Source organism: Pseudophryne corroboree, chromosome 6 (genome assembly GCF_028390025.1).
Source record: "Pseudophryne corroboree isolate aPseCor3 chromosome 6, aPseCor3.hap2, whole genome shotgun sequence".
NCBI lineage: Eukaryota > Metazoa > Chordata > Amphibia > Anura > Myobatrachidae > Pseudophryne > Pseudophryne corroboree.
In genome coordinates, this window is record NC_086449.1 from 730,631,872 (window position 1) to 730,657,023 (window position 25,152).

Sequence of the window (25,152 nt, forward strand, 5' to 3'; positions counted from 1 at the left end):
CAAACGCTGTGTATACAGCAAGTGATAATCAAGGTTCCCCTGCACCAGCAGGGAAGAGGTTACTATTCAACCCTTTTTGTGGTCCCGAAACCGGACGGTACGGTCAAACCGATTTTAAATCTGAAATCCCTAAACCTGTGCATAAAAAGATTCAAATTCAAAATGGAATCTCTCAGAGCGATAATAGCCAACATGGAGGAGGGGGAGTTTATGGTGTCTCTGGACATAAAGGATGCGTACCTTCATGTCCCCAGTTGATTCCGACAACTCGACTACCGTTCCTAGGTATGATACTGGATACGGAACAAATGAAGGTCTTTCTCCCAATAGAGAAGGCCCAAGACATCCAGAACATGGTCAGAGACCTGCTAAAACCGAAAAGGGTGTCAGTTCACCAATGCACTCGAGTTCTGGGGAAAATGGTGGCGGCCTACGAGGCCATTCCCTTCGGAAGGTTCCATGCAAGGACTTTTCAATGGGACCTTCTGGACAAGTGGTCAGGGTCCCATCTGCACTTACATCGGAAAATAACTCTGTCCCCAGGAACCAGAGTGTCCCTCCTGTGGTGGTTGCAAAGTGGTCACCTGCTGGAGGGTCGCCGGTTCGGGATTCAGGACTGGATCCTGGTTACCACGGACGCGAGCCTCCGAGGATGGGGAGCGGTCACACAGGGAAAGACTTTTCAGGGTCTTTGGTCAGACCGGGAGTCCAGTCTACACATCAATGTGTTGGAACTCAGGGCCATTTATAACGGCCGTCGACAAGCGGAGAGTTTTCTTCGAAACCTACCGGTTCTGATTCAATCAGACAATGTCACAGCAGTGGCTCATGTGAACCGCCAAGGCGGGACAAGAAGCAGAGTCGCGATGGCGGAAGCCACAAGGATACTTCGCTGGGCAGAAAATCATGTAAGCGCTCTGTCGGCTGTCTTCATTCCGGGAGTGGAGAACTGGGAAGCAGACTTCCTCAGCAGACACGATCTCCATCCAGGAGAGTGGGGACTTCATCAAGAAGTCTTTGCTGACGTAACACGTCTTTGGGGAACCCCTCAAATAGACATGATGGCATCACGCCTCAACAAAAAACTTCGGAGGTATTGCGCAAGGTCTCGGGACCCTCAGGCAGTAGCAGTAGATGCACTGGTAACACCGTGGGTGTTCGAATCGGTCTACGTGTTTCCTCCTCTTCCTCTCATCACGAAAGTGTTGAGGATCATAAGACGAAGAAGAGTACAGACGATACTCGTTGTCCCAGACTGGCCTCGAAGGGCCTGGTACTCGGATCTACAAGAGATGCTCACAGGAGACCCCTGGCCTCTTCCTCTGAGGGAAGACCTGTTGCAGCAGGGGCCCTGTGTATTTCAAGACTTACCGCGGTTACGTTTGACGGCATGGCGGTTGAACGCCGAATCCTAGCGAAAAAGGGAATTCCGGAAGAGGTCATCCCTACGTTAATAAAGGCTAGGAAGGAGGTGACGATAAAACATTACCACCATATCTGGCGAAAGTATGTGTCTTGGTGTGAGACCAAGAATGCACCTACGGAAGATTTTCATCTGGGTCGTCTTCTCCACTTCCTACAGACAGGAGTGGATATGGGCCTGAAATTAGGCTCGGTTAAGGTACAGATTTCGGCCCTCTCGATTTTCTTTCAGAAGGAATTGGCTTCTCTTCCAGAAGTCCAGACGTTTGTAAGGGGAGTGCTGCACATCCAGCCCCCTTTTGTGCCTCCAGTGGCACCATGGGACCTGAACGTTGTGTTGCAGTTCCTAAAATCACACTGGTTTGAACCGCTTAACAAGGTTGAGTTGAAATTGCTTACTTGGAAGGTGGTCATGTTGTTGGCCTTAGCATCAGCAAGGCGAGTGTCAGAATTGGCGGCTCTCTCACACAAGAGCCCCTACTTGATTTTTCATGTGGATCGAGCTGAATTGAGGACACGTCCGCAATTTTTGCCTAAAGTGGTTTCTTCGTTCCATATGAATCAACCTATTGTGGTGCCTGTGGCTACCGGTGACCTGGGGGATTCCAGATCCCTAGACGTAGTCAGGGCCTTAAAGATTTATGTAGCCAGGACGGCTAGAATTAGGAAAACAGAGGCTCTGTTTGTCCTGTATGCGGCCAATAAGATTGGTGCTCCTGCTTCAAAGCAGACTATTGCTCGCTGGATCTGTAATACGATTCAGCAGGCTCACTCTACGGCTGGATTGCCGGTACCAAATTCGGTTAAGGCCCATTCCACTAGGAAGGTGGGCTGTTCTTGGGCGGCTGCCCGAGGCGTCTCGGCTTTACAACTTTGCCGAGCGACGACTTGGTCGGGGTCAAACACTTTTGCTAAGTTCTACAAGTTTGATACCCTGGCTGATGAGGACCTAGCGTTTGCTCAGTTGGTGCTGCAGAGTCATACGCACTCTCCCGCCCGATTGGATGCTTTGGTATAAACCCCATGGTCCTTACGGAGTCCCCAGCATCCTCTAGGACGTAAGAGAAAATAAGATTTTAAACCTACCGGTAAATCTATTTCTCCTGGTCCGTAGAAGATGCTGGGCGCCCGTCCCAGTGCGGAAACTCTGCAAGACTTGTATATAGTTGTTGCTTACATAAGGGTTATGTTACAGTTGACATCGGTCTAGGACCGTTACTGTTGTTTTTGTTCATACTGTTAACTGGTTATGTATGTTCCAGGTTACATGCTATGATTGGTGTGGGCTGGTATGAATCTTGCCCTTGGATTGCTAAATCCTGCCTTGTATTGTCCATCTCCTCTGGGCACAGTTCTCTAACTGAGGTCTGGAGGAGGGGCATAGAGGGAGGAGCCAGTGCACACCCATAGTCAAAGTTCTTTTTAGGTGCCCTATCTCCTGCGGAGCCCGTCTATACCCCATGGTCCTTACGGAGTCCCCAGCATCCTCTACGGACTAGGAGAAATAGATTTACTGGTAGGTTTAAAATCGTATTTTTCTTGTAGATACAGGGGCGGCCAGGTCAGTGTTTAATTCAACGGTAGGTATGAAAACCACGGGTAAAACAATTTCAGCAATGGGAGTAACAGGAATAGTGCAACACTACCCTTTAAGTAGACCAGCGGAGATTACGATAGGGCCTTTGCAGACCAAGCATTCCTTTTTGTTAGCTGCATCGGCTCCGACTAATCTACTTGGGAGAGATTTATTGTGTAAAATGAGGTGTGTAATATATTGTACTCCTGAGGGTGTCTTCTTAGATATACCCGAGAATCACGTTCAGGAAGTGCAGGATATGTTAGACACCCCACAAAGGTTAATGTCACACTCTGCTGTTATAGACAAGTGTCCATCCAAGGTAGAGGCAATGATCTCCCAGATACCGGAATCCCTCTGGACCAAAGATGGACAAGACACTGGATTGATGGCAAATGTAGCTCCTGTAGTAGTGCAAGTAAAAGATGGTAGGATAGCTCCAAAAATCCCACAGTATCCTCTGAAGCCAGAGGTGGAATTAGGAGTGTACCCAGTCATAGAGCGCTTGCTACAACAGGGCATCCTAGTTAGGACGTCCAGCACTGCCAATAGTCCCATCTTCCCTGTGAAAAAGAGTGGGGGGAGGGGTTACAGGCTAGTGCAGGATCTAAGGGGGATAAACAAGATAGTTGAGAGCCAATTCCCCGTAGTGCCAAATCCAGCTGTCATTCTCATGCAAATTCCCCCTACTGCAAAATTTTTCACTGTAATTGACCTCTGTTCTGCTTTCTTTTCGATCCCTCTGCACCCTGACAGCCAATACTTGTTTGCATTCATATACAGGGGAGTACAGTACACCTGGACTCGCCTACCCCAAGGTTTCATTGACAGCCCAAGTATTTTCTCCCAGGCTTTGCATGACTGTTTACAATCCTTTTAACCTGAGAGCGGGTCAGTATTAATACAGTATGTAGATGACTTACTGCTGTGTTCTGATTCACTCGAATCGTCCTTGAAAGACACAAAACAGCTTCTGTTTCACCTTTCTAATACGGGACACAAGGTTTCAAAGGACAAGTTGCAGTTGTGCCAGACCAAGGTAAAATATTTGGGACATTGCTTGATACAAGGCCTTAGACACCTCACCACTGATAGAATAAAGGCGATTCGCGACATGACTCTGCCACAAACCCAGCAACAAATCCGCACTTTTCTTGGAATGTGTGGGTACTGCCGAAACTGGATCCCAGGGTTCTCCATACTGGCTTTACCTTTGCAGGAAATGGTCTCCTCGAACAAACCAGATCGGATCTCTCACACAGATGAGTCCGAACTGGCATTTGAGAGACTTAAACAGTGCCTATCACAGGCACCTGCATTAGGCATGCCAGATTATGGGAAACCCTTTGAATTGTATGGTACGGTAAGTGCTGGGTGCGCGGCAGGTGTCCTAACCCAGAAACATGGTGATGCCAGCAGGCCGGTAGCTTTCTAGAGTGCACTGTTGGACACCGTAGCGCGGTCTCTCCCCACATGCTTGCGAAGTGTTGCAGCGATAGCCTTGCTAGTAAGTAAAAGCGAAGACGTAGTGTTAGGACACAACCTGACCATTCATACACCCCATGCAGTGTCAGCCTTACTAAACTCTGCCCAAACCAGACATGTCTCATCAGCACGGTTTACAAGGTGGGAATTAGCACTAATGGTCCCTGTAAACATCACCATAAAGAGATGCAGCGCATTAAATCCTGCAACTTATCTGCCAGGTGTGCCTGGACAGGCACAAAGGGTGGAGGATGAGAATGATTGTGAAGGAGGATTTAGTACAGACACTGACACACATGATTGTATGGAATATCTGAACCAAACTTTCACTGCAAGACCCGACATTAGTGACAACCCACTGGAAGGCGTAGATTTCACTTTTTACACTGACGGTAGTTGCCACAGACAGACGGACTCGGGAAACTTGTGTACTGGATTCGCAGTCATAGATGACAGAGGTATCATAGAAGCTGAGCCCCTGGGCCCACCGCACTCAGCACAAGTTGCTGAGCTGGTCGCTCTAACCAGAGCGTGTGAATTGGCCAAAGGAAAGTCAGCCAATATATATACAGATTCTAGGTATGCCTTTGGAGTAGTGCATGATTTCGGGGCCCTATGGCGCCTCAGAACTTTCATGACGGCAGCTGGCAGTGGCTTTTATCAAGTGCAAAAGCCCATACTTACAGTCAAGACCCAGTGTCACTTGGTAACAGCCGGGCAGACGAAGCTGCTAAATCAGCAGCACCCCCATACAAACAGATATCACATCACTGATGACATTTAACACCGTCAACACACAAAAATTAAGTGAAATGCAAAATTTGTGTTCTCCACAGGAAAATGCAGTCTGGAGGTCAAAGGGGTATGGCCAGGAGTCCTCAGGACTCTGGACAGATGGACAGGGTAAGCCAGTAGCCCCCAGAGCATATCTTCCAAGCTTAGCTGAGGCGGCACACGGTCTGACTCATCTGGGTAAAGAGGGTATGTGTAAGCTGGTGAGAGCCTGCTGGTGTGCGCCAGGATTCTCTTCTCATGCGGGTAAGAGAGCAATGACATGTCTTATTTGCTTGAAGAAGAATATTGGAAAGTCAATACCAACAGAACCATCCCATATCCCGCCAACAGACGGCCCTTTTCAGGTAATACAGATTTATTTCATACAGTTACCACCCTGCAGAAATTTAAAATATGTGTTAGTCTGTATTAATGTGTTTTCTAATTGGGTAGAAGCGTTCCCTGCTGCCACAAATACTGCTACGTTCACTGCAAAAAAAATTGTGCAGGAATTTGTGTGCAGATATGGTATCCCTAGAATAATTGAAAGCGATAGGGGTACCCATTTTACAGGTGAAGTCTTTCAGGTTATGTGCAAACTGATGGGAATTAATAGCAAGCTGCATACTCCGTACCGCCCACAGGCGAGTGCGAAGGTGGAGAGAGTAAACAGCACTATTAAGAACAAGCTGAGCAAAGTGATGGCTGAAACTGGATTGTTGTGGCCAGAAGCTTTGCCACTTGTATTGTACAGCATCAGAACCACTCCCAGGTCCCCACTTAACCTATCACCCTTTGAGATTCTTTTTGGTCAACAACCCCATGTAATGATTGACCCCCAGGATGATTTGAAATGCAATAACGAAGTGACTGTAAAATATTTGGTTAAGATGAGCCAGCAGCTGAGGAATCAAAACAGAAATCTAAAGCTGGTGATTCCTGACCTACCGAACAGTAATTGTCATGACATTGAACCTGGGGATTATGTAATGATTCGAAATTTTCTACGCTCAGGTTGCCTCATTGACAGGTGGGAAGGACCGTACCAAGTCTTACTAACCAGCACGACAGCATTAAAGGTTGCCGATGGAGAGACTTGGGTCCACTCGTCCCACTGTAAGAAGGTCGCTGACCCAGAGAGAACCCGTGACAAAGAGCAGAGTGTAGAGAACATCGTATCACTGGAGGGTCTGTTCCGGGAAGGCTGAGAGGCAGGACTGTTGTCACGGCACCTGAGCGCAGAGAACAACAAGACCAGAGGCGGTTGTCGCACCAGTTTTCTTTTTCCTTTTTATTATTTTCTCCATCTCCCATTACCCTCCTTTCCTCCCCCTTCTTGTTACCTTTCTCTCCCCTTAACAAGATGGACTTACCCCCAAGAGACTGCGTTCCGGGTTTTCCTGTTAACCCTGTTGTTGACCAGAACAGTGTGTTTCGGTGAGAGTACCAGTGAGGTCGAGAAAGGATCTGGAATGGGTTCTGATGGCAAGGACGGATTTGTAGAATTCCAAGAGCAACACATCAATCGAGCAAAGGCGAGTATCAGAAAATGATCTGGTAGTCAGGAAACTAGGAGGCACTGTGAATGGTTATTGGCTGAGGAAAATTGCATTTGTAAAAATTGTGAGAACATAGTTGAGGATGGGTGCATCCAGAGATGTCAGTCCAGCCTTAATATCAACATGGACCGTCATCCATTGAGTGATTACCACTCACTAGTGGGCAGTGGTGCAAGTAGAAATGGGTGTGGCCAAATTCCACATGGGGCGTGGCCAATGAAAATGGGGGCGTGATACACATATGGGGGAGGGGCAGATACACGTATGACCCCAATAGTGTCAGATACACGTTGCACCACAGTGCTAGATATACATTGCCCCACAGTGCCAGATACATATAACCCCACAGTGCCAGATACACATTGCCCCACAGTGCCAGATACACAAATGTCCCCAGAGTGCCAGATACACATTGTCCCACAGTGCCAGATGCACATTGCCCCACAGTGCCAGATGCACATTGCCCCACAGTGCCAGATACACATTGCCCCACAGTGCCAGATACACATTGCCCCCAGAGTGCCAGATACACAAATGTCCCCAGAGTGTCAGATACACATTGCCTCACAGTGCCAGATACACATTGCCCCACAGTGCCAGATGCACATTGCCCCACAGTGCCAGATACACAAATGTCCCCAGAGTGCCAGATACACATTGCCCCACAGTGCCAGATATGCCCCCAGTGCCAGATATCCTCCAGTGCCAGGTATACATGCCCCCCTGTGCCAGATATCCCCCAGTGCCAGGTATATATGCCCCCCTGTGCTAGATATGCCCCCAGTGCCAGATATCCCCCAGTGCCAGGTATACATGCCCCCCCAGTGCCAGATATCCCCCAGTGCCAGGTATACATGCCCCCCCCAGTGCCAGATATCCCCCAGTGCCAGGTATACATGCCCCCCCAGTGCCAGATATCCCCCAGTGCCAGGTATAACATGCCCCCCCAGTGCCAGATATCCCCCAGTGCCAGGTATAACATGCCCCCCCAGTGCCAGATATCCCCCAGTGCCAGGTATACATGCCCCCCTGTGCCAGATATCCCCCAGTGCCAGGTATATATGCCTCCCTGTGCCAGATATGCCCCCAGTGCCAGGTATACATGCCCCCCTGTGCCAGATATCCCCCAGTGCCAGGTATATATGCCCCCCTGTGCCAGATATGCCCCCAGTGCCAGGTATATATGCCCCCCTGTGCCAGAAATGCCCCCAGTGCCAGGTATACATGCCCCCCTGTGCCAGTTATCCCCCAGTGCCAGGTATATATGCCCCCCTGTGCCAGATATGCCCCCAGTGCCAGGTATATATGCCCCCCTGTGCCAGATATGCCCCCAGTGCCAGGTATACATGCCCCCCCAGTGCCAGGTATAACATGCCCCCCTCCCCTACTCACCGCTGCCGTCGCTGTCCTCCTGTCTGTCATGTGAGGGAAGGAGAGTGCAGCCTGCGCCTCTCGTTCCCCTCAGTCTTCGGCGGGTGTCTCAGTTTAATTCAGCGCCGATCCGTGAGCCAATCAGAGCTCGCGGGTGCGAGCTCTGATTGGCTCACGGATCGGCGCTGAAGTAAACTGAAACACCCACCGGAGACTGAGGGGAACGAGAGGCGCAGGCTGCACTCTCCTGCCCTCACATCAGAGGCGTGTGCGGCGGTGCGGCGTGGGGGAGGGAGGGAAGGAAGAGGAGCGGCGGCCCGTCGGTGTGGGTACGGCGTACCCACGGCTAAATTCTTACGGGTACGCCGTACCCACCCGTACCCGCCCACTTGCACCACTGCTAGTGGGTAAGGTCTTAAACCAGACAGAATGCTGGGTGTGCTCACAAGTACCTCAAGGTCAGAGCAAGTCAGGATTAGTACCGTACCCTTTAGCAATAGATGAGGTACTCGAATTACGGGGTGGGAGACCGGTGGACAAGAAATGTAATATTTCTAGGCCCCCTAGTTTGAAGCTCCACCAGTATCATGTAGATAGATCCTTAGTGTGTTTCAACATTTCCAATTCCCGAAAGCCGGGAAATTGGGAGGTGACATGGAATAACCAAACCATGGCATTTTCGCACAGAGCTGATAGGATACCCGTAGACTCTGAACTTATACGCCAAATAGCCAACAGTGGAAGGTATTTTCGGTATAGGTATACTCAAGGAGGCAAGACCATGCGGGTTGGAGAAGTATCACCAGGGTACTGTGCGCATATCATACAGCCTGATACTTGTACTGAACAGATGAGAGAGTTAGGGATAGGATTTTTCACTTGGAAAGTTTGCAATATGGTAATGTCATATTCTGTCCCATATGTTCTCCCCGATGATGCCTATTTCATATGTGGGAGGAAGGCGTATAAGTGGCTTGCCCCAAACTCAGAGGGATTGTGTTACATTGGAAGAGTGTTGCCAGAGGTCATGACCATAACCCATGATAAGATGAAAGACGTTCACCGCAGTGCTCAAGCTCCTTATACTCATACTCATTATGAACACATCGTTAAGAGACACCTCATAGATAGGACAGAGCACGTAGCCTCTGATTTGATCCACAAATCCACCAGGATTCAATTCCTTCTCGCATTAGATATCACCCGTACTGCCAGAGGAATTATAAATTATAGGTATATCCATGCGCTAGCGAACCTGATAGATAATATCACTGAGATGTATGACGACACCTTCAGGTATACGGGTAGGGAGTTGCAAGCTTACAAAACGGAACTGATCCAGCACAGGATGGTCCTCAATTATATCACAGCCGTGACGGGATGGTACTGTGTTACATTGGCTTCTCAATATGGTGTGAAGTGCTGCACGTATATTACAAACAGCACTGATGACCCAACCGAGATCATCGATCAAAAGATGGACGATATCTTGCAGTTGAAGTGGGAGTTCCAAAGGAGACACAACCTTACCCTGACAGCTGTGAGTAATGAACTGACCGGCTGGGTCTCATGGTTGAACCCACTAAATTGGTTCTCAGGATTAGGAGAGTGGGCTCAAAATGTTATTATGAGTGTAGGAAAGTTTCTACTTTGTATCCTGGGAGTCGTCATAGTTATTGGTTTGATATTTAGGTGTGTTCGAATCCTAACGCGGCGCAAGCGCGGTACAAAATTGATGAGTTTAAGGAGCGGGGGCATTGTTACAGCAACAGATTTAATTTACGACCCATCTATAGAGACAATGTTGTGATAAGGATTGCAAATGAATTCCACGGCCTGTTTCTTTCACCCGTTTTTCCTTTGTTTCCCCCTCAGCAAAAATACACCCATCCGGAAAAGACTTCGATCAACACCCAAGAATAATTACGCAAATGTTATGTGAATGTATTTTTGATATGTATATTATCTTCATCTCTACAACCTTCAGTTAGTGACACACATAGTCGACAGGTGATATCCACATATATTAGCACTCACATATGTTCCCACTCCATGTATCATCAACTAAATGTGCACCCCATTTGTTGGAACAAGAAGCCGAAAAGAGCTCGGTAGTGTTTGTTGGCCCACTTACAGACCCTTAATACGGGATGAGAAGGATTTAATGTATACTTCGCAATACCTCGAAGCTTATCTAGAACATATACGGCACGATGATACATGCCCCTCAGACATGGATTCATACATACATGCTTTTACTATCTCACTAGGTCATACATTTCCCACCTACACCTCTCCTCCTACCGTCCAATCATTTGTAGATATTGTAATATATATATTTTTCTGTTTAGTGTTTAGATAGTGGCAGTTATTGTTGACTGCCAAAGGGTGGACTGTCAAAGTCTAAAAATATTGTAATGCATACATCATGTACTAACCACACACACATGCCAGCTGCGCGTGCACTTGTTCCGCCGTGCGTGCACATATCCGCAATTTGCGTATGATCGCTCCCACGTTCCTGCGCGTGGTATGGGTATTTACGGCGGAGTTTGTGAGCGCATAGAGGGTTATCAGAACATTACATATTTAACCCAAATAGTGCACTTTGGGTTAAATAGCTCCCCTGCTCCAGATCAGCAAGTATCAACAGTTTAAATGATTCCAGGACTAAGGGATTCACCTTTGCATGATAGGAAGGGACAGACTAAGGTTATAAGGGGATGTCTAGTATCCGGCTGTAGGGTATTTTAAGGGTAAAATTCCGGTGTTGGTTAGAGAAAGATTGCATGTTCCTGCGTATAGTTATGTGCAGAAGTAGAATATAGATATAAACTGTATTTACTGTATATTATGTATGCGGCGGGAATCCAGAGGAGACCACCCACAAGAGCAGTTGAGAAAGACATCGCCCACCTTTTCAAATCAACCTATGACCTCTCCTGTAATGTAAAGATGCATCTCTGTGTCCAATAGACAAAGGGATTACAGTGACCATTGTATTGTATATGGAAGTAGTGTATAAAAAGCCTGTTGCTGCCTGGCTGGTCAGAAGACTCTGAACGCTATCTACCTGATGAGCGGAGGACTGGTCCAGGTTGCGCAAGCGAACATTCTCACGTATGTACATTGACTGTAGCCATTATTCTGTTGTAGATTTATCTTGTTAGCCTTGTAGTGTATAACTTGTACTGTTATCCCCTTTCAAATAATCCACTGTGGTGTTAGAACCCAGCGGTTAACTACAAACCGGTGTTGTGTCCTCATTTCCCTGCTAGGGTTTAAAGTGTATTTAATTGTATAAGGTTTAAGAGTGTATTGATAAGGTGTGTACGCACAGCAAGTACTTTATACCGTCAGCGCTGCGTAAGGTTTAAGGTGTAACATCATTACAGTGCTTTGCGGCACATGGTTTAGAGTGTAAGAATAACATTGCATTGCATTACGAATAAGGTTTAAAGTTTATCAAGAGTGTGTGCGCGCGCTGTGCGTACTTTGTACACCCAGTGCGGCGTGTGTACGCTAAGTACGTACAACGTATGGGACTCTGTACGCAAATAGCGTACAAAGTGCGTAGCGTGTATATTAAGTCCAGCGGCCGCAGCGGCTCCATGGTAAAAGTGTGTTTAAAGGTATAGTTTTATGGTTTAAGATAATATCGACATTATCACCCCAGAGCCACCCAGCCAGACAACCCCAGGGCATCGCAGGAGTGATAAAAATATAGGGTTAAAGAGGTAGGAGCAGCTGTTGCTGCATGTGTAAATAATGGCCCTCATTCCGAGTTGATCGCTCGGTAAAAATCTTCGCATCGCAGCGATTTTCCGCTTAATGCGCATGCGCAATGTTCGCCCTGCGACTGCGCCAAGTAAATTTGCTATGTAATTAGGAATTTTACTCACGGCTTTTTCATCGTTCTGCCGATCGTAATGTGATTGACAGGAAATGGGTGTTACTGGGCGGAAACAGGCCGTTTTATGGGCGTGTGGGAAAAAACGCTACCGTTTCCGGAAAAAACGCAGGAGTGGCCGGAGAAACGGAGGAGTGTCTGGGCGAACGCTGGGTGTGTTTGTGACGTCAAACCAGGAACGACAAGCACTGAACTGATCGCAGATGCCGAGTAAGTCTGAAGCTACTCAGAAACTGCTACGAGGTGTGTAATCGCAATATTGCGAATACTTCGATCGCAATTTTAAGATGCTAAGATTCACTCCCAGTAGGCGGCGGCTTAGCGTGTGCAACTCTGCTAAAATCGCCTTGCGAGCGAACAACTCGGAATGAGGGCCAATGTGAGGAGTAAAAGAAAATTATGTGAAGGTGTTACATATATATAAAACAAACTATAAGTGCCATGGAGTGATGAAATAGTGTTAAATTGCGATGCCCCAGGGACACCCAGCCACGGCAGGCACAGGGAGCCCCGCACCCCAGAGAATTCCCCCCATTATGGTCTGCCATATAAAACAAAATGTAGGAGTCTTACCTCAGTGTGCTCATTCCAAATGTAAAGGCTAGAGTGTTGGACTATTTAAAATCAGAGGGGTGGGTGGGGCAGGGTGCTAAATTAGGTTGTCCTCTACTAAGGGGATGATCTCTCAGATCTCTACCAGGGTAGCTCATACTGAGACTGAAACTCAGGTATTAAAGAAGGGTGGTCTTCTGGTTGCCGAATGTCGGGATCCCGGCGCACAGTATACCGGTGCCGGAATCTCGACACCCGGCATACCGACACATATTCTCCCTTGTGGGGGTCCATGACCCCCCTGGAGGGAGAATAAATAGCGTAGCATGCCACGGTGCCCGCACGGGGCTTATTTGCACTCGCCACGCTGTCGGTATGCCGGCGGACGGGCTCCCGGCGCCGGTATGCTGGTCGCCGGCATACCGTACTGCACCCGTTAAAGAACTCTATGGCAGTTTGGTCAGGTTCTGTTCCTATTCCTGCAAAATCCCCTAGTATGTTCCCACAGAAACGTGCACTTGCACAGATTATGCAAGATGACATGGATACCGACTCTGATATAGCAGACGGTGATGGGGATGTGCTGAGGGGGGCATCATCCCTTGCAAAGGGGGGTGCAGCTCTTGATTGAGGCCATTAGAGATGTGTTAAACATTAATGAAACGCCATCTGAGCAGGTTGAGGAGGCTTACTTCACTGACAATAAGAAAGCCTCGCTAACCTTCCCTGCATCAAAAGAATTAAACGCTATATTTGAAAAATCCTGGGAAAACCCAGAGAAAAAATTCCAGATCCCAAAAAGGGTTCTGGTTGCTTTTCCCTTCTCTGAAAAGGATAGGAAAAAATGGGAAGACCCACCCATAGTTGACGCATCTGTCTCCAGACTGTCTAAAGTGGTTTTACCTGTCCATGGATCTACCGCGTTAAAAGAACCGGCTGATCGTAAGATTGACACTACGATCAAATCCATATACACTGCTTCAGGAGTGGCGTTAAGGCCCACTATTGCCTGTGCATGGATTTCTAAAGCCATAATAAAGTGGTCAGTGACATTGAATTGTTTCTACGTAAAATACAGGATTCTGCGGGGTTCATTGTGGAATCCATGAAGGACCTGGGTACGCTGACTGCACGGATATCTTCCATGTCGGTCTCAGCTTGCAGGGGACTCTAGCTATGCCAGTGGTCTGCAGATGCGGAATCCAGGAGAAGTGTGGAGAACCTACCCTACACAGGTCAGGCTCTTTTTGGGGAAGCGTTGGATGCGTGGATTTCCACGGCAGCCGCGGGTAAGTCACCTTTCCTTCCCTTTGCTACACCTTCTACGAAGAAACCATTTTCTTCAGCTGTGTGGCAGTCCTTTCGGACCGCTAAGGCAAAAAAGTCCAAGCCTCCTACCACTTTATTTAGAGGTAGTTGTGCAAAATCCAAAAAGCCTGCACCCGCAGGACCAGAAACCTGCTTCTGGTTCCTCAAAATCCTCAGCATGACAGTGGACCGCACAGCCTGGAGGACGGGCTGGTGGGTGCGAGACTCAGACGTTTCAGAAACGTCTGGGTGTCGTCCGGCCTGGATCCCTGGGTACAGGATATTGTTTCCCAGGGGTACAGACTGGAGTTTCAAAAGCTCCTGCCTCACCGATTCTTTGCTGACAGACAGGGCTATCCTACGGGAAGCCATCCTAAAATTGGAAAAGTCACAGGTCATTGTCCCAGTTCCACCTCATATGTAAAACAAGGGTTATTATTGAAACCTTTTTGTGGTACCGAAACCGGATGGTTCGGTCAGACCAATTTTGAACTTGAAATCGTTGAACCCTTACCTGAGGGTGTTCAAATTCAAAATGAAGTCTGTCAGAGTAGTGATTTCAGGTCTAGAGGAGGGAGAGTTCCTGGTATCCCTGGATATCAAGGATGCGTACCTCCACATTCCGATTTGGCCGCCACACCAGGCTCATCTCAGATTTGCACTGTTAGACAGTCACTATCAATTTCAGGCACTGCCAATTGGCCTCTCCACAGCACAGAGGGTGTTCACCAAGGTGATGGCAGAGATGATGGTTCTCCGCAGACAGAGGGTGAACATAATCCCATATCTGGATGATCTGCTAATAAAGGCATCATCCCGGGAGACGTTGTTGCAGTCCATTGTTCTCACGACTCATCTGGTCAGGGAACACGATTGGATCCTGAACCTTCCACACAAGGAGATTGTCTTTTCTGGGGATGATCCTCGACACGGAAGTGCAGAGGGTATTTCTGCCAGAGGAGAAAGCGTTGATGATTCAAACAATGGTCCAGGATGTCCTGAAGCCAACCCGGGTATCGGTTCATCAGTGCATTCGACTTCTGGGAAGATGGTTGCCTCCTACGAGGCTCTATAGTACGGAAGGTTTCATGCTCGATCCTTCCAACTAGATCTCCTAGACAAATGGTTGGGTTCTCACCTACACATGCACCAGAGGATATGTCTGTCGCCGAAAGCCAGGATTTCACTCCTCTGGTGGCTGCAAATGCCTCACCTTCTGGAGGGCCGCAGGTTCAGGATTCAGGACTGGATCCTTCTTACCAAAGATGCAAGTCTCCGGGGCTGGGGCGCAGTCACTCAGGGGGAAACCTTCCAAGGAAGATGGTCAAGCCTGGAATCCAGTCTTCAAATAAACATTCCGGAACTAAGCCGTCTACAACGGTCTTCTCCAAGAGGCTCATCTTCTGCGAGATCGAGCCATTCAAGTGCAGTCGGACAATGTAACAACGGTGGCCTACATAAACCGACAGGGCGGAACGAAGAGCAGAGCTGCAATGTCAGAGGTAATAGGAATCATCCTCTGGGCAGAAAAGCACGTGGTGGTGCTGTCAGCAACCTTCATTCCGGGAGTAGACAACCGGGAAGCGGACTTCCTCAGCAGACACGATCTCCATCCAGGGGAGTGGGGACTCCACCCGGAGGTGTTCACGGAGGTAACAGATCTTTGGGGTGTACCTCAAATAGATATGATGGCCTCCCGTCTCAACAAGAATCTTCGGAGGTATTGTTCCAGGTCAAGGGACCAGCAAGCCGTGGCGGTGGACGCCGTAGTGACTCCATGGGTGTTCCAGTCTGTGTACGTGTTTCCTCCACTTTCACTTATTCCAAGAGTTCTAAAATTCATAAGGAGAACAATCGTTCAGGCAATCCTTATTGCTCTGGACTGGCCAAGAAGGGTTTGGTAGGCGGATCTTCTTGTTCTTCTGCTGGAAGATCTGAGGCTTCTTCCACTTCGGAAGGACCTATTGCAACAGGGGCCGTTCGCTTATCAAGACTTACCATGGCTACGTTTGACAGCATGGAAGTTGAATGCCAGATATTAGCTCGGAAGGGCATTCCGAGCAAGGTTATTCCTACCCTGATACAGGCTAGGAAAGGAGTAACGTCTAAACATTACCATTGCATTTGTAAAAAGTATGTTTCTTGGTGTGAATCCAAGAAGTTTCCTACGGTGGAGTTTCAACTGGGACAGTTTCTCCTCTTCCTGCAAGCAGGTGTGGATATGGGCCTGAGTTTGGGATCTGTAAAGGTCCAGATTTCGGCCTTATCCATTTTCTTCCAGAAACAGCTGGCTTCCCTCCCTGAGGTTCAGACTTTCTTGAAAGCTGTTCTGCATATACAGCTTCCCTTTGTGCCGCCTATGGCACCCTGGGATCTTAACATGGTGTTACAGTTCCTCCAATCGGATTGGTTGGAACCTCTACATGAGGTTGAGGTCAAGTTTCTCACTTGGAGACTGTCACTTTGTTGGCCTTAGTTTCTGCAAGACGTGTGTCGGAGTTGGGGGCTTTGTCTTGTAAAGGCTCTACTTGGTCTTCCATGAAGATAGAGCTAAGCTCCGGACATGTCAGTAGTTCCTTCCGAAGGTTGTGTCTGCATTTCATATCAATCAACCTATTGTGCCAGTGGCTACTGATTCCTCAATTTCATCAAAGTCCTTGGATATTGTAAGGGCTCTGAAAAGCTATGTGAAGAGGACTGCTCGTCACAGAAAATCGGACTCTCTGTTTGTCCTGTATGATCCCAAGAAACTTGGGTGTCCTGCTTCTAAGCAGACTATATCTCGCTGGATCAGATTCACTATCCAGCATGCATATTCTACGGCAGGATTGCCGTGTCCTACGTCTGTTAAGGCCCACTCTACTCATAAGGTGGGTTCTTCCTGGGTGGCTGCCCGGGGTGTCTCGGCTTTACAACTTTGCCGAGCGGCTACTTGGTCTGGGTAAAACACGTTTGCTAAGTTTTACAGGTTCGATACTTTGGCCTCTGAGGACCTGAAGTTTGGTCAATCAGTTCTGCAGGAGCCTCTGCGCTCTCCCTCCCGTTCTGGTAGCTTTGGTACATCCCCATGGTACTAATGTGGACCCCAGCATCCTCTAGGACGTAAGAGAAAATAGGATTTTAATTACCTACCGGTAAATCCTTTTCTCGTAGTCCGTAGAGGATACTGGGCACCCGCCCAGCGCTTCGTGATCCTGCAGTGGTTGTTTAACTCAGTACTGCTTTGTTCTTGGTTAACTACTGTTTTGTTACTTGGTTAAGTAATATTGTTCAGCCGTTGCTGATTTTTCAAGATGGTTAGCTTGGTTTGTCTTGTATGTGTGAGCTGGTGTGAATCTCGCCACTATCTGTATAATATCCTTCTCTCGAAGTTGTCTGTCTCCTCGGGCACAGTTTCTAGACTGAGTCTGGTAGGAGGGGCATAGAGGGAGGAGCCAGCCCACACTCTCAAACTCTTAATGTGCCAGTGGCTCCTAGTGGACCCATCTATACCCCATGGTACTAATGTGGACCCCAGCATCCTCTACGGACTACGAGAAAAGGATTTACTGGTAGGTAATTAAAATCCTATTTTTGCCCTCACATATTCTTGCAAGTGTACAGCATTTATATTAATTGTTTAAGTTTGTAAAACTGTGTTTTGTTATGTATGTACAGTACCATGGTTAAGGAAGCATAGATAATTTTAAGACATATTATCATTGTGTTTCTCATATCATATATTTTGTATCACCTATAATAAATGTACTAGACAAACTAGAGCTGGTGTTCCAAGTCTTGAACTCATTTTCGGAATCACTAAAGTTATACATGAAATCTGCATATATTATATAAGGCTCTGCAAGTTGGGACAATTGACTTGTAGTCTTAAAGTATAGAATTTATATGTTTAATGTGCCAGGATGGATTATATATCTCTGAAAAGTATATTTACACTTTGCCTGGAAATATTTCCTGGACAGTAGAGCTATAGCTCCTCAAATCTATCTGAATCAATCACATGCATATGAATAGGAACGTCCACACAAAACATAGTAATGGTCCAATCATACGATAACATCGCCCCTTTTGTTATGAGCCCACCTATTTGTAAGCCTATTATAACATATTTGCAGATATAAAATACATAAACCATATATCAATATATGATATAATAAATATACAGTATATAAGATTCCATAAATCAACAATGGGCAGGATGCAGGTGATTGCCTATAATATTACCCGCCCATTTCCTAACCCGAATCGAATACAATTTCCAGAATCGAGAGCAGGTTAACCCCAATAATTCTTTTTGGCCTCCTGACCACCTGTTGCAGTCGAGTTTTGTCCTGCTCTGTAGCCGATCCTAACCACGCTATAATCGACAAGCGGAGAACAGACTGGATTATTGCTGTGTTAAAAAGAATCAACAATCCCTGCGGCAAACCGGACTTCCTAAATTGCCATAAGAAATCCAGCCTTTGATATGCCTTCCTCACGATAACATCAATATTGATCCCCCACTTAAGATCCCTGGAAATAACAACCCAGGAAGGAATCTGAAGGACTCCACCACAGCTACTACTGTACCTGCAATCATGAGGAATGGAACAGCTGGAGGCTGCTTCTGAAAGTCCACTTGACTGTAGAGATGAGCGCCTGAAATTTTTCGGGTTTTGTGTTTTGGTTTTGGGTTCGGTTCCGCGGCCGTGTTTTGGGTTCGAACGCGTTTTGGCAAACCTCACCGAATTTTTTTTGTCGGATTCGGGTGTGTTTTGGATTCGGGTGTTTTTTTCAAAAAACACTAAAAAACAGCTTAAATCATAGAATTTGGGGGTCATTTTGATCCCAAAGTATTATTAACCTCAAAAAACATAATTTACACTCATTTTCAGTCTATTCTGAATACCTCACACCTCACAATATTATTTTTAGTCCTAAAATTTGCACCGAGGTCGCTGTGTGAGTAAGATAAGCGACCCTAGTGGCCGACACAAACACCGGCCCCATCTAGGAGTGGCACTGCAGTGTCACGCAGGATGTCCCTTCCAAAAAACCCTCCCCAAACAGCACATGACGCAAAGAAAAAAAGAGGCGCAATGAGGTAGCTGTGTGAGTAAGATTAGCGACCCTAGTGGCCGACACAAACACCGGGCCCATCTAGGAGTGGCACTGCAGTGTCACGCAGGATGGCCCTTCCAAAAAACCCTCCCCAAACAGCACATGACGCAAAGAAAAAAAGAGGCGCAATGAGGTAGCTGTGTGAGTAAGATTAGCGACCCTAGTGGCCGACACAAACACCGGGCCCATCTAGGAGTGGCACTGCAGTGTCACGCAGGATGTCCCTTCCAAAAAACCCTCCCCAAACAGCACATGACGCAAAGAAAAAAAGAGGCGCAATGAGGTAGCTGACTGTGTGAGTAAGATTAGCGACCCTAGTGGCCGACACAAACACCGGGCCCATTTAGGAGTGGCACTGCAGTGTCACGCAGGATGTCCCTTCCAAAAAACCCTCCCCAATCAGCACATGATGCAAAGAAAAAGAAAAGAAAAAAGAGGTGCAAGATGGAATTGTCCTTGGGCCCTCCCACCCACCCTTATGTTGTATAAACAAAACAGGACATGCACACTTTAACCAACCCATCATTTCAGTGACAGGGTCTGCCACACGACTGTGACTGATATGACGGGTTGGTTTGGACCCCCCCCAAAAAAGAAGCAATTAATCTCTCCTTGCACAAACTGGCTCTACAGAGGCAAGATGTCCACCTCATCATCACCCTCCGATATATCACCGTGTACATCCCCCTCCTCACAGATTATCAATTCGTCCCCACTGGAATCCACCATCTCAGCTCCCTGTGTACTTTGTGGAGGCAATTGCTGCTGGTCAATGTCTCCGCGGAGGAATTGATTATAATTCATTTTAATGAACATCATCTTCTCCACATTTTCTGGATGTAACCTCGTACGCCGATTGCTGACAAGGTGAGCGGCGGCACTAAACACTCTTTCGGAGTACACACTTGTGGGAGGGCAACTTAGGTAGAATAAAGCCAGTTTGTGCAAGGGCCTCCAAATTGCCTCTTTTTCCTGCCAGTATAAGTACGGACTGTGTGACGTGCCTACTTGGATGCGGTCACTCATATAATCCTCCACCATTCTATCAATGTTGAGAGAATCATATGCAGTGACAGTAGACGACATGTCCGTAACCGTTGTCAGGTCCTTCAGTCCGGACCAGATGTCAGCATCAGCAGTCGCTCCAGACTGCCCTGCATCACCGCCAGCGGGTGGGCTCGGAATTCTGAGCCTTTTCCTCGCACCCCCAGTTGCGGGAGAATGTGAAGGAGGAGATGTTGACAGGTCGCGTTCCGCTTGACTTGACAATTTTGTCACCAGCAGGTCTTTCAACCCCAGCAGACTTGTGTCTGCCGGAAAGAGAGATCCAAGGTAGGCTTTAAATCTAGGATCGAGCACGGTGGCCAAAATGTAGTGCTCTGATTTCAACAGATTGACCACCCGTGAATCCTTGTTAAGCGAATTAAGGGCTCCATCCACAAGTCCCACATGCCTAGCGGAATCGCTCCGTGTTAGCTCCTCCTTCAATGTCTCCAGCTTCTTCTGCAAAAGCCTGATGAGGGGAATGACCTGACTCAGGCTGGCAGTGTCTGAACTGACTTCACGTGTGGCAAGTTCAAAGGGCATCAGAACCTTGCACAACGTTGAAATCATTCTCCACTGCGCTTGAGACAGGTGCATTCCACCTACTATATCGTGCTCAATTGTATAGGCTTGAATGGCCTTTTGCTGCTCCTCCAACCTCTGAAGCATATAGAGGGTTGAATTCCACCTCGTTACCACTTCTTGCTTCAGATGATGGCAGGGCAGGTTCAGTAGTTTTTGGTGGTGCTCCAGTCTTCTGTACGTGGTGCCTGTACGCCGAAAGTGTCCCGCAATTCTTCTGGCCACCGACAGCATCTCTTGCACGCCCCTGTCGTTTTTTAAAAAATTCTGCACCACCAAATTCAAGGTATGTGCAAAACATGGGACGTGCTGGAATTTGCCCATATTTAATGCACACACAATATTGCTGGCGTTGTCCGATGCCACAAATCCACAGGAGAGTCCAATTGGGGTAAGCCATTCCGCGATGATCTTCCTCAGTTGCCGTAAGAGGTTTTCAGCTGTGTACGTATTCTGGAAAGCGGTGATACAAAGCGTAGCCTGCCTAGGAAAGAGTTGGCGTTTGCGAGATGCTGCTACTGGTGCCGCCGCTGCTGTTCTTGCGGCGGGAGTCCATACATCTACCCAGTGGGCTGTCACAGTCATATAGTCCTGACCCTGCCCTGCTCCACTTGTCCACATGTCCGTGGTTAAGTGGACATTGGGTACAACTGCATTTTTTAGGACACTGGTGAGTCTTTTTCTGACGTCCGTGTACATTCTCGGTATCGCCTGCCTAGAGAAGTGGAACCTAGATGGTATTTGGTAACGGGGGCACACTGCCTCAATAAATTGTCTAGTTCCCTGTGAACTAACGGCGGATACCGGACGCACGTCTAACACCAACATAGTTGTCAAGGCCTCAGTTATCCGCTTTGCAGCAGGATGACTGCTGTGATATTTCATCTTCCTCGCAAAGGACTGTTGGACAGTCAATTGCTTACTGGAAGTAGTACAAGTGGGCTTACGACTTCCCCTCTGGGATGACCATCGACTCCCAGCAGCAACAACAGCAGCGCCAGCAGCAGTAGGCGTTACACGCAAGGATGCATCGGAGGAATCCCAGGCAGGAGAGGACTCGTCAGAATTGCCAGTGACATGGCCTGCAGGACTATTGGCATTCCTGGGGAAGGAGGAAATTGACACTGAGGGAGTTGGTGGGGTGGTTTGCGTGAGCTTGGTTACAAGAGGAAGGGATTTACTGGTCAGTGGACTGCTTCCGCTGTCGCCCAAAGTTTTTGAACTTGTCACTGACTTATTATGAATGCGCTGCAGGTGACGTATAAGGGAGGATGTTCCGAGGTGGTTAACGTCCTTACCCCTACTTATTACAGCTTGACAAAGGCAACACACGGCTTGACACCTGTTGTCCGCTTTTCTGTTGAAATACCTCCACACTGAAGAGCTGATTTTTTTGGTATTTTCACCAGGCATGTCAACGGCCATATTCCTCCCACGGACAACAGGTGTCTCCCCGGGTGCCTGACTTAAACAAACCACCTCACCATTAGAATCCTCCTGGTCAATTTCCTCCCCAGCGCCAGCAACACCCATATCCTCCTCATCCTGGTGTACTTCAACATCTTCATCTTCAATCTGACTATCAGGAACTGGACTGCGGGTGCTCCTTCCAGCACTTGCAGGGGGCGTGCAAATGGTGGAAGGCGCATGCTCTTCACGTCCAGTGTTGGGAAGGTCAGGCATCGCAACCGACACAATTGGACTCTCCTTGTGGATTTGGGATTTCGAAGAACGCACAGTTCTTTGCGGTGCTTTTGCCAGCTTGAGTCTTTTCAGTTTTCTAGCGAGAGGCTGAGTGCTTCCATCCTCATGTGAAGCTGAACCACTAGCCATGAACATAGGCCAGGGCCTCAGCCGTTCCTTGCCACTCCGTGTGGTAAATGGCATATTGGCAAGTTTACGCTTCTCCTCCGACAATTTTATTTTAGGTTTTGGAGTCCTTTTTTTACTGATATTTGGTGTTTTGGATTTGACATGCTCTGTACTATGACATTGGGCATCGGCCTTGGCAGACGACGTTGCTGGCATTTCATCGTCTCGGCCATGACTAGTGGCAGCAGCTTCAGCACGAGGTGGAAGTGGATCTTGATCTTTCCCTAATTTTGGAACCTCAACATTTTTGTTCTCCATATTTTAATAGGCACAACTAAAAGGCACCTCAGGTAAACAATGGAGATGGATACTAGTATACAATTATGGACTGCCTGCCGAGTGCAGACACAGAGGTAGCCACAGCCGTGAACTACCGTACTGTACTGTGTCTGCTGCTAATATAGACTGGTTGATAAAGAGATGTCTATGTAACTATGTATGTATAAAGAAGAAAGAAAAAAAAACCACGGTTAGGTGGTATACAATTATGGACGGACTGCCTGCTGAGTGCAGACACAGAGGTAGCCACAGCCGTGAACTACCGTACTGTGTCTGCTGCTAATATAGACTGGTTGATAAAGAGATGTCTATGTAACTATGTATGTATAAAGAAGAAAGAAAAAAAAACCACGGTTAGGTGGTATACAATTATGGATGGACTGCCTGCCGAGTGCAGACACAGAGGTAGCCACAGCCGTGAACTACCGTACTGTACTGTGTCTGCTGCTAATATAGACTGGTTGATAAAGAGATGTCTATGTAACTATGTATGTATAAAGAAGAAAGAAAAAAAAAAACACGGTTAGGTGGTATACAATTATGGACGGACTGCCTGCCGAGTGCAGACACAGAGGTAGCCACAGCCGTGAACTACCGTACTGTACTGTGTCTGCTGCTAATATAGACTGGTTGATAAAGAGATGTCTATGTAACTATGTATGTATAAAGAAGGAAGAAAAAAAAAACACGGTTAGGTGGTATACAATTATGGACGGACTGCCTGCCGAGTGCAGACACAGAGGTAGCCACAGCCGTGAACTACCGTACTGTACTGTGTCTGCTGCTAATATAGACTGGTTGATAAAGAGATGTCTATGTAACTATGTATGTATAAAGAAGAAAGAAAAAAAAACCACGGTTAGGTGGTATACAATTATGGACGGACTGCCTGCCGAGTGCAGACACAGAGGTAGCCACAGCCGTGAACTACCGTACTGTACTGTGTCTGCTGCTAATATAGACTGGTTGATAAAGAGATGTCGTAGTAGTATGTATGTATAAAGAAGAAAAAAAAACCACGGTTAGGTGGTATACAATTATGGACGGACTGCCTGCCGAGTGCAGACACAGAGGTAGCCACAGCCGTGAACTACCGTACTGTGTCTGCTGCGACTGGATGATAAATGATATAAAAAATATATATATATCACTACTGCAGCCGGACAGGTATATATTATATATTATATAATGACGGACCTGCTGGACACTGTCTGTCAGCAGAATGAGTTTTATTTTTATAGAATAAAAAAAAAAACAACACACAAGTGAAGTCACACGACGAGTGTTTAACTTTTTCAGGCAATCACAATATAAGTATACTACTAACTATACTGGTGGTCAGTGTGGTCAGGTCACTGGTCAGTCACACTGGCAGTGGCACTCCTGCAGCAAAAGTGTGCACTGTTTAATTTTAATATAATATTATGTACTCCTGGCTCCTGCTATAACCTATAACTGGCACTGCAGTGCTCCCCAGTCTCCCCCACAATTATAAGCTGTGTGAGCTGAGCAGTCAGACAGATATATAATATATATAGATGATGCAGCACACTGGGCTGAGCCTGAGCAGTGCACACAGATATGGTATGTGACTGAGTCACTGTGTGTATCGCTTTTTTCAGGCAGAGAACGGATATATTAAATAAACTGCACTGTCTGGTGGTCACTCACTATATAATATTATGTACTCCTGGCTCCTGCTATAACCTATAACTGGCACTGCAGTGCTCCCCAGTCTCCCCCACAATTATAAGCTGTGTGAGCTGAGCAGTCAGACAGATATATAATATATATAGATGATGCAGCACACTGGGCTGAGCCTGAGCAGTGCACACAGATATGGTATGTGACTGAGTCACTGTGTGTATCGCTTTTTTCAGGCAGAGAACGGATATATTAAATAAACTGCACTGTCTGGTGGTCACTCACTAGTAAACTCTCTGCACTCTCTACACTTCTACAGTACTCCTCCTAGTCCTAAGCTCCAGTAAATCTCTCTCTCTTATAATCTAAATGGAGAGGACGCCAGCCACGTCCTCTCCCTATCAATCTCAATGCACGTGTGAAAATGGCGGCGACGCGCGGCTCCTTATATAGAATCCGAGTCTCACGATAGAATCCGAGCCTCGCGAGAATCCGACAGCGTCATGATGACGTTCGGGCGCGCTCGGGTTAACCGAGCAAGGCGGGAAGATCCGAGTCGCTCGGACCCGTGAAAAAAAACATGAAGTTCGGGCGGGTTCGGATTCAGAGAAACCGAACCCGCTCATCTCTACTTGACTGTCTTAACAGGATTTAACTCCAGATTATTCGAC